Raw genomic sequence first — 10,571 nt, 5'->3', positions numbered from 1 at the left:
TAATCAAGCCACTCTAAAAAAGAACAACCTAGACAAGTCACTAATGAGCAACTATAGGCCAATATCAACCTTCCGTTTTTAAGTAAAATCATTGAAAAAGTAGTTTTCAACAACTCAACCATTTCTTGTCACTAAGCAACAGTTTTGAACCTTTCAGTCGGGTTTCCGACCACACCACAGCACTGTGAAACGGCTCTTGTCAAAGTCTTTAATGACATCCACCTTAACACGATAATGGCAAAAATTTCAATCTTGTATTACTGATCTCAGTGCTGCATTTGACACGGTCGCCCACGATATACTACTAGACCGATGGAAAACTGCGTTGGCCTTTCTGGCTCAGTACTAAACTGGTTTGATCCTACTAAAAGAATAGGGATTACTTTGTGTCTATAGGTAATTATGCATCTGAGCGTACAAATATGACGTGCGGAGTTCCGCAAGGCTCATTCTGGGGCCTCTTCTGTTTAACATCTAAATGCTTCCACTGGCTCAGATATGGAGAAAAACAAAATAAGTTACCATAGTTATGCGGACGACACACAAATTTACATAACCTTATCGCCAGGGGACTATAGTCAATACAAAAACTGACTAAGTGCTCGAACAAATTAACGGCTGGATGTGCCAGAACTTTCTGAAATTAAATGAAGGAAAAACTGAGGGTGGTTGTTTTTGGAGCAAGAGAGGAACGATTAAAAGTCTGCGCTCAGCTTCAAACAACAATGTTAAAACAACAGACAAAGCAGAAATCTTGGTGTAGTCAGGACTCAGACCTGAACTTTAACAGCCACATAAGCATTACAAAGTCAGCCTACTATCACCTTAAGAACATATCAAGGGGTTAAAGGACTTATGTGTCAACAGGATTTGGAAAAAACTTGTCCATGCCTTTATCTTCAGTAGACTTACTACTGTAACGGGGTCTTTACAGGTCTCCCTAAAAAATCAATCGACAGCTGCAGCTGATTCAGAACGCTGCTGCTCGAGTCCTCACTAAGACCAAGAGACTGGATCACATCACTCCAGTTCTGAAGTCTTTACATGGCTTCCTGTGTCTCAAAGAATTGATTTCAAAGTACTCTTGCTAGTTTAAATCACTTAAAGGTTTAGGTCCAAAATATATTGCTGATCTGCTACTACACTATGAACCACCCAGACCTCTCAGGTCATCTGGGACAGGTCTGCTTTCTGTCCCCAGAGTCAGAACTAAACAGGGTGAAGCAGCTTTCAGTTTCTATGCTCCTCATATCTGGAATAAACTCCCAGAAACTGGAGATCCGCTGCTACTCTCAGTTCTTTTAAATCAAGGCTGAAGACCTTTCTATTTGATGCTGCCTTTCTTTAAATGACTAATCATTTCTTTAAATTTCTTATGCTGCACTGTAAATTTTATTCTTGTGTTTATGTTTCTCTTGTTTTTAACTGTCTATCATGTGTTTTACCGGTTTTTAATGCTTGTGATTTTTAACTGTTTTTTACTGTGTTTATCTGTTTAACTGATTTTGTGTAAAGCACTTGAATTGCCTTGTTGCTGAAATGTGCTATACAAATAAAGCTGCCTTGCCTTGCCTTGCCTTGCAACAACAAAGAAGTTGATATTACATCATCACTGTGGACATTAGACGAGCTGCAGACACCCCCCCCCCCGGACCCCCACTGGCTCGTTCAGCTCCCCCCCCCCCCCTCCATACATGTACTGCTGGAGATATATCTGCACGTTCTGCTTCTTATTCCTAACATTTTATATATATATGTGTTTGTGTGTGTGTGTGTTGTGTGTAGTGTGTGTGTGGTGTGGTGTGTGTGTGTACATATATATATGTGTGTGTGTGTGTAGTATATGTGTGTGTGTGTGTATAGATAGATAGAGTAGATAGATAGATAGATAGATAGATAGATAGATGTATACATCACATACTGTCCTTATCGTGGCAGTAACAGCTGTTCTGATTGGTCTCCCTGTCCAGGCGGCGTGTGTCTGAGCTGTCCCTCCCAGGGCGACGCGCTCCGTCACTGGACGGACTGCCTGAAGAACCAGGGCCGCCGGTGGAGCAGTGGCACATCCTGACCAACGAGCTGCCCCGCACCCTGAGCCACGACTGAGCCGCAGCGGGGGGCAGGGGCCGGGGCCGCAGGGATCCTCGTCATGGGACGGCCTCGGAGCATCTTAACCAGGGGATCTGCAGTAACGGAGTTTTAGGACCGGCGGCGGGGGGCCGGGGGGAGCCGGAGCGGCGGGGTGCTGCTCGTGTGCCTTCATTATGTGATCGCTGAGTCATCCTGAAGAAGAGCACGGTCATTACGACATTAGCACCAAACCACAACACACGAAACTGAAAGTACACAGCTGTACACGTCCCACTCGCACTGGAATTAAATTGCATGTTTTTGTTTTTTTACAAGATGCAGATTCTCCAGACCAGGTCCTTTCTTAGACTTCACGTCCCAATTAATTATAAAAAGTAGATCTCTTTCTTTACTTTAACCCTCATGTTGTCCTCGGGTCAAATTGACATGTTGTCCTCATGTTGTCCTCATGTTGTCCTCATGTTGTCCTCATGTTGTCTTCATGTTGTCCTCATGTTGTCCTCATGTTGTCCTCATGTTGTCCTCATGTTGTCTTCATGTTGTCTTCATGTTGTCCTCATGTTGCCCTCATGTTGTCCTCATGTTGTCCTCATGTTGTCCTCATGTTGCCCTCATGTTGCCCTCATGTTGTCCTCATGTTGTCTCATGTTGCCCTCATGTTGTCCTCATGTTGTCCTCATGTTGTCCTCATGTTGCCCTCATGTTGTCCTCATGTTGTCCTCATGTTGTCCTCATGTTGTCCCCATGTTGTCCTCATGTTGTCCTCATGTTGTCCTCATGTTGTCCTAATCAATGTCCTTTTAATTCCCCAAATAACATGATTGATTCCAACGCTCTTTGCCAAGTACAAATCTCTACTTTCATTAATTTTGGGTCTTATTCTATTTATAGCATTGTAAACAAGTGAAGTGTTGTTGAAAAGTGTTGAGTAAAAGTTGACATATTCCAGTCTGTGATTATCATCAACATCCATTCCTTTAGTTTTAGTCTCAATAATTCCTAATTTCTGCTTTTCTAACTCAAACATTAGGTATGATTTCCTATAAATGAGGTTTATTTAATATAAATTTGAAAAATAACTAAAACTAAAGTTATAAGTTAGTGTTACATAGTGTTGAAAAAGTAAAAAAGTGACAAACATTGGAAAAAAAAAGCGTCAAGTGGAATAAAGGGACAAAAACATAAGAAAAGTTAAAACATTGATAAAAGTGTTGTTGATTTTCAACTTTGACAGGATGACATGAGGGTTAAAGAACGTGACTGTTTATGTGTGTGTATAAACAACAGAGACCTAAAATATTTTTTTTTCCTAACATGGGCCCTTTAAGTTCATAATGACGTCATCAGGGACGTTTTGTTACGTTTCCAGGATGAAAACTGTCACTCAGAGTTCTCTTGAGCACAAAATCCTTTCACGTGATTACCAGAAAATAAAATCCCCCCCCCCCGGTCCCTTTGGATCACACGTATCGAACTCAAGGCCTTTGATTTCCATCCATCTTCATCCCCTTATCGAGTCTCGGGGGCAGCAGCTCCAGTAGGGGACCCCAAACTTCCCTTTCCCGAGCCACATCAACCAGCTCCTACTGGGGGATCCCGAGGCGTTCCCAGGCCAGGTTGGAGATATAATCTCTCCACCTAGTCCTGGGTCTTCCCCTAGGCCTCCTCCCAGCTGGACGTCCCTGCACCTAGTCCTGGTCTTCCCCTAGGCCTCCTCCCAGCTGGACGTCCCTCCACCTAGTCCTGGGTCTTCCCCGAGGCCTCCTCCCAGCTGGACGTCCCTCCACCTAGTCCTGGGTCTTCCCCGAGGCCTCCTCCCAGCTGGACGTCCCTCCACCTAGTCTTGGGTCTTCCCCAGGCCTCCTCCCACTGGACGTCCCTCCACCTATCCTGGGTCTTCCCCGAGGCCTCCTCCCAGCTGGACGTCCCTCCACCTAGTCCTGGGTCTTCCCCGAGGCCTCCTCCCAGCTGGACGTCCCTCCACCTAGTCCTGGGTCTTCCCCGAGGCCTCCTCCCAGCTGGACGTCCCTCCACCTAGTCCTAGGTCTTCCCCGAGGCCTCCTCCCAGCTGGACGTCCCTCCACCTAGTCCTGGGTCTTCCCCGAGGCCTCCTCCCAGCTGGACGTCCCTCCACCTAGTCCTGGGTCTTGCCCGAGGCCTCCTCCCAGCTGGACGTCCCTCCACCTAGTCCTGGATCTTCCCCCGGAGCCTCCTCCCAGCTGGACGTGCCTGGACCACCTCCCTAGGGACCCCCCCAGGAGTAAGGTTCCCAGTAGACTTTGGCCCGCCTATTTTTAGTAGTAATTTCAATTTTTTTCCAACCTTTTTGCCCCTTTTTCCAGTCTTTTTTTGGTCTGTTTTACGTTTCGATGTCTTTTCATGTTTGACATTTTCGGGGTCTTTATTTCCACCGAGCTGTAAGTGAGAAGATGTAATGAGTCATGCAATAATATCGTAAAATATGCCTGACTTTTACGATGAAATAATAGCATGTGAATAACCTAAATATGTCCCTGATGTGGCGTGGCCCTGCGTGGAACAGACCTTTTTCACAGCAGACATTTCATAGCAACGCAGGACACACTAATATATACTCTCTCCATAAGAGCAGTCTAGACCAGGACTCTGGGATGTTATTTATCTCCCGGGTCTTTCCATAAAGAGCAGTCTAGACCGGACTCTGGGATGTTATTTATCTCCCAGGTCTTTCCATAAAGAGCAGGTCTAGACCAGGACTCTGGGATGTTATTTATCTCCCAAGTCTCTCCATAAAGAGCAGGTCTAGACCAGGACACTGGGATGTTATTTATTTCCCAGGTCTCTCCATAAAGAGCAGGTCTAGACCAGGACACTGGGATGTTATTTATTTCCCAGGTCTTTCCATAAAGAGCAGGTCTAGACCAGACTCTGGGATGTTATTTATTTCCCAGGTCTTTCCATAAAGAGCAGGTCTAGACCAGACTCTGGGATGTTATTTATTTCCCAGGTCTCTCCATAAAGAGCAGGTCTAGACCAGGACTCTGGGATGTTATTTATTTCCCAGGTCTTTCCATAAAGAGCAGGTCTAGACCAGAAAGTTAAATTCCAGCTGCTTTTCCTACTCTAACGAGACAAAATGGCTGCTGTGAAGAAGGTCCTCTGAGTGGGACACTCCTGCTTCTGGGGCTCTGTAGCGTTCTGATTTTGGGGACATGAAAAAATACAAAAATATGTAAAACAGCTTCCAAGTGGGAACAACCCTTAGTTCCCTTCATGCAGGGCTGTAGTCAAGACCACCTTAGTCAAGTCAAAAACCAGGACTAGTCAAGACCGAGTCCAAAGAGGTTAGAGTCCAAGTCAAGTCGAGTCCAAAAATGTTTGAGTCCGAGTCAAGTCGAGTCCAAGACCAGGACTAGTTGAGTCCAGGACAAGACCGAGTCCAAAAAGGTTCGAGTCCGAGTCAAGTTGAGTCCAAGACCAGGACTAGTCGAGCCCAAGTCAAGACCGAGTCCAAAGAGGTTCGAGTCCAAGTCAAGACCGAGTCCAAAGAGGTTTGAGTCCAAGACAAGACCGAGTCCAAAAACGTTTGAGTCCAAGTCAAGTCGAGTCCCAGACAAGTCCAAGACCAGTATTAGTCAAGTCCAAGACAAGACCGTGTCCAAAAAGGTTTGAGTCCGAGTCAAGACCGAGTCCAGGACTTTTAAAAGGTCTTATGCATGACAGTATCAAGACAATCATTTTGGGTGTCACTTTCCCTCCAATATATTATCAACATAACAAAGACACCTGGACTCGGTCCAGACCAGAAGCAATATCTGGCAAGACCAGCGGCCGAGACCGAGACAAGTCCGAGTCCACAGAAAAACGGTCTCGGACTCGAGACCGGACTCGAGTCCTACAGCCCTGCCTCCATGTCTCTGCTCTGTGTCCACGGATCACATTTCTATTGCACTCCTCAGCGAGCCTGAGAGACGGACGATGACTTGTCGGACTGGTTCTTCCTCGTGTTGCATGATGCAATATGTTGATATACTCTTTATATCTCTATACTCTATGCTGCCTGTTTTCTATGAGTCGACGTGTTGAGACCTGATTCAGGTTCACTGTGTTCTGGTTCTTCTCTTTATGCACGACCAAACGTACGAATGTGCTTTCTATACGATGTCGTTGGACTTGTTGTTTACACGGATCTCGTGCTTTCCGGTTGTTTCTATTTCTATTTCTATCAGCTGTTTTATGTACGATGACACAATAAAAGTTGGAATGCCACACGGACAGAGAGAGGAGGGAGTCTGGTTTGTGTGGTTTCACAGTGTGGATCACTGCTGCCCCCTGCAGACACTACAGAGTACTGCAGCTACGATACAGAATACTACAGCTGCAGTACAGAGTACAGAGTACTCCAGCTGGAGTACAAAGTACTATAGCTACAGTACAGAGTACTGCAGCTACAGTACAGAGAACAGAGTACTGCAGCTGCAGTACAGAGTACTACAGCTGCTGTACAGAGTACAGAGTACTAGAATTTGCTTTGGTCCTGACCCTGGACCTGCTTAGGTCCTGACCCTGGATCTGGACCTGCTTCTATAAGCGTAACACAAGACAAATGTCTCCTTCAGACGTTATGACGTTGTCCTTGTAGAAGGACTACAAGTCTCTCCTTCAGGGAGGACACATGGATGGGATTTTAAAACTCATACAATATGAAAAGCATTGGGAATAACTACAGCTAAGGTACAGAGTACTACAGCGAAGGTACAGAGTACTACAGCTAAGGTACAGAGTACTACACCTAAGGTACAGAGTACTACAGCTACGGTACAGAGTACTACAGCTAAGGTACAGAGTACTACAGCTACGGTACAGAGTACTTCAGCTTTAAAGAGTAATTCCGTTTTTTCTCAACTTAGACCCTATTTTCCCATGCAGAACAAAACAGTTCAGATGGTTATTATCAACAAGCAAATGGCACCAATTTGTTGTAAAATGAAACCTGCAACATGGGCGTGAAGGGTTGAATCTGATTGGTCGCTGGGCTGAGGGGTGGTAGCTTACCTGCTTCATGAGTGGCTTTAAAAATTTGGGGGAAAAATTTCAAAAGGCACACAAAAGGTCGACAAATGTTGGAAATAAAATGACAAAAACATCAGGGAAGTCACAAAAGTGTAAAAATAAAAATAAAGAGTTGATAAAGGTTTTCATTCATAATTGTGACTGGAGGAGGAACAAAGGGTTAAAGTCTTTTGGGGGAGTTTCCTCCGACAGCCTTACCAGAATATTTGTTGTCAGTGTTGCGTAAGAGCCCCCAGGCGCTCTGCAGGGCTGTTTCCCAGGCGCTTGTTTTCAGCCGAGTTTGGGTGAGTTTGGGTAAGTTTGGGTGAGTTTTCCTTCTGCTTCTTGGTGTTTTTCTTTATTGGGCACGCCGTCACCCAGCTAACAATTTTTGGTTCCCAGAACGTTCTGAGAACGTTCTTTTTCGGTTGTGGGAACGTTCCCTGAAGGTTTGTTTTGGTTGTAGTTTGGTTGTCTGCTGGTTAATTGGAAGGTTTTCTTAACGTTCCGGGAACGTTCGTTTTGGGTACAAAACGTTCTCTAAAAGTTACAACCTTTAGCAAACGTTAGGGGAACGTTCCCTTAACGTTGCAACCTTTAGAGAACGTTAGGGGAACGTTCCCTTAACGTTGCAACCTTTAGAGAACGTTAGGGGAACGTTCCCTTAACGTTGCAACCGTTAGAGAACGTTACGGAACGTTCCCTTAACGTTGCAACCGTTAGAGAACGTTAGGGGAACGTTCCCTTAACGTTGCAACCGTTAGAGAACGTTACGGAACGTTCCCTTAACGTTGCAACCGTTAGAGAACGTTACGGAACGTTCCCTTAACGTTGCAACCGTTAGAGAACGTTACGGAACGTTCCCTTAACGTTGCAACCGTTAGAGAACGTTAGTGGAACGTTCCCTTAACGTTGCAACCGTTAGAGAACGTTAGTGGAACGTTCCCTTAACGTTGCAACCCTCAGCGAACGTTACGGAACGGTCTCTTAACGTTAGGGGAACGTTCGCTGTCCCAGAACGTTAAGAAAACCTTCCAATTAACCAGCAGACAACCAAACTACAACCAAAACAAACCTTCAGGGAACGTTCCCAGAACGTTAAGAAAAGCTTAGATTCCCCTAACCTTTAAACTAACACCCATACTCTTTGTGTGTGTGTGTATGTTCTGTAAATACACACGTACATTCATACAAAAGTTATATTAGTAGGAAGGAATGAACAGGCAAACTTGATGGCATTTCAAAACTTTAATATTCAAACAACTGAAAAAAATACAACAAAGATAAGGATGTAGTGCAAGATGCATAAAGATATTTGTAAAGTGTGTGCAAAATAAGTCACAAAAACAATATATATTAATAAAAAAAATTAAAAAGGGGCTCCATGGCTCAGTCCTTCTCAGCTGGCCTATAAAGAAATAAACAAAAGTTAGACATGTAATACTAAGAATGAACACATTGACAAAATAATTTTTTTGATGAACTTTATTATGAACATAACGCAGAAGAACTTCAGTTTACCGTCTGTGTGGGGCAAACTCCAGAACCAATCAGATCCTCCGCTTCTGCAGCAGTCAGCGCAGGGACGTTATCAGGCCGCTGGAGTAGAAGTCAACATGAAGCAAAGTTATAAGTCAAATTAAAACCTCTTGTCAGCCAAGCTAAGCATAATACTGATGTGAACATTAAAATAACACCTGCCTGTTATAACCCTGCATACAGCCAGGTCCTGTTATAACACCTGCCTGTTATAACCCTGCATACAGCCAGGTCCTGTTATAACACCTGCCTGTTATAACCCTGCATACAGCCAGGTCCTGTTATAACACCTGCCTGTTATAACCCTGCATACAGCCAGGTCCTGTTATAACACCTGCCTGTTATAACCCTGCATACAGCCAGGTCCTGTTATAACACCTGCCTGTTATAACCCTGCATACAGCCAGGTCCTGTTATAACACCTGCCTGTTATAACCCTGCATACAGCCAGGTCCTGGAAGGCTTTCTTTGTCTTTCTGCCCCGCAAGCTGCACTGTCTCAGGACATCATGCGTTGCATCTTGCCGCAGCATGCGGCGGACGGCATCACCTCCAGTACAACCACCGAGGGTCGACAGGAAAAGTTGCTGTAAAACATCTAGTAACAGATTATACATACAGTGCAGAGCTTGTACAATCTCATTTTGTAAGAGAAGTCAGTTCAGTTAAGATATTAGATTTTATGCAATTATATAGTGTTCGTCTTAGGGCAGGCCTATGGCCACTTACTTTCCATATTGTTCCTCCTCTCCACACATACATACATACACACATACATACACACATACATACACACATACATACACACACACATACATACACACATACATACATACATACACACATACATACACACATACATACACACATACACACATACATACACACACACATACACACATACACACATACATACACACATACACACATACATACACACACACACATACACACATACATACATACATACATACACACATACATACACACATACATACACACATACATACACACACACATACATACATACATACATACATACACGTGAGCAACTTGCGCCTTACCTCTCATTTGATCTCCATGTCTGAGCCCCCCCCCTCTGTGGGAGTTCTTCTGTTTAAAACAACAACAACGTTGTGTTACTCTAGTGATCCTTGCCATTAAACTGTACTTCATTGCAAACGCAAAAACCAAAGCAACTGTACCCTCAACTGGGTCCCAAGGTAAAGTGGCAGTCCGTGGTAGGGTCACTACAGACTCATCCCGCTCTGGGCAACCAGCTGGTTTCCTGCATGGCGTTGATACATATAATAAATAAATTATATATGATTATTATATAAGATGAAGTTGATAGGTTGCCTGCACATGGCATTACAAAATATGAACCTATTCTATTCTATTAGACAATTAGACAAAATATATATATAAAAAAACAACTTACATGCAGGTGGTGGAGGAAGTGTTATCTGCTGAGCTGAAAAAAGACAGGAAGAGACAAACATGATATGCACCATGTGACTGTCAGTGGTTCCATGTGAAGAAATATGACTGGTTTCTTATATGCATGCATGCATTTGAACTTACAGACAGGGCTTCCAGACGCACGCTCCGTCCTGGACAGGTTATCTGGTCGTGCAACAGATTCATCTGGAATACAGAGACCAGATCATTTGTACTGAATGCAAAATCTGTGATTTGAAATATGTGAAAAAATGTATTCTATAATTAAGGTCTTACCATCGCTTGAAGAATCTGTCATGAACCTCCTTGGGCGTCGAAGCTGCCTTTTTAGGACACTTGCTTCATCTTCTGTCTCGATGCTGGACGTGTCCCTCTTCATCTTCTGTCTCGATGCTGGACGTGTCCCTCTTCATCTTCTGTCTCGATGCTGGACGTGTCCCTCTTCATCTT

The 10,571-nt window shown here is 44.3% G+C and overlaps 1 long non-coding RNA gene and 1 pseudogene across 1 annotated transcript; one reads left to right on the top strand and one right to left on the bottom strand.

Moving 5' to 3' along the window:
* Nucleotides 1-7,365: 7,365 nt before the first annotated feature.
* The window catches only part of LOC116685486 (DELTA-thalatoxin-Avl1b-like), a 9,367-nt pseudogene continuing 6,161 nt past the window's right edge, over nt 7,366-10,571 (top strand).
* Nucleotides 9,173-10,018, bottom strand: LOC116685487 (uncharacterized). Its single transcript, XR_004330962.1, has 3 exons — nt 9,866-10,018; nt 9,725-9,773; nt 9,173-9,247 (listed from the first exon to the last, which is right to left on the bottom strand). It is a non-coding gene; the product is annotated as an uncharacterized LOC116685487 (long non-coding RNA).

Source organism: Etheostoma spectabile, unplaced genomic scaffold (assembly GCF_008692095.1).
Source record: "Etheostoma spectabile isolate EspeVRDwgs_2016 unplaced genomic scaffold, UIUC_Espe_1.0 scaffold00569874, whole genome shotgun sequence".
NCBI classification, from domain to species: Eukaryota; Metazoa; Chordata; class Actinopteri; order Perciformes; family Percidae; genus Etheostoma; species Etheostoma spectabile.
The sequence above is the reverse complement of the archived record's forward strand: the minus strand, read 5'-3'. Positions and strand labels throughout refer to the sequence as shown.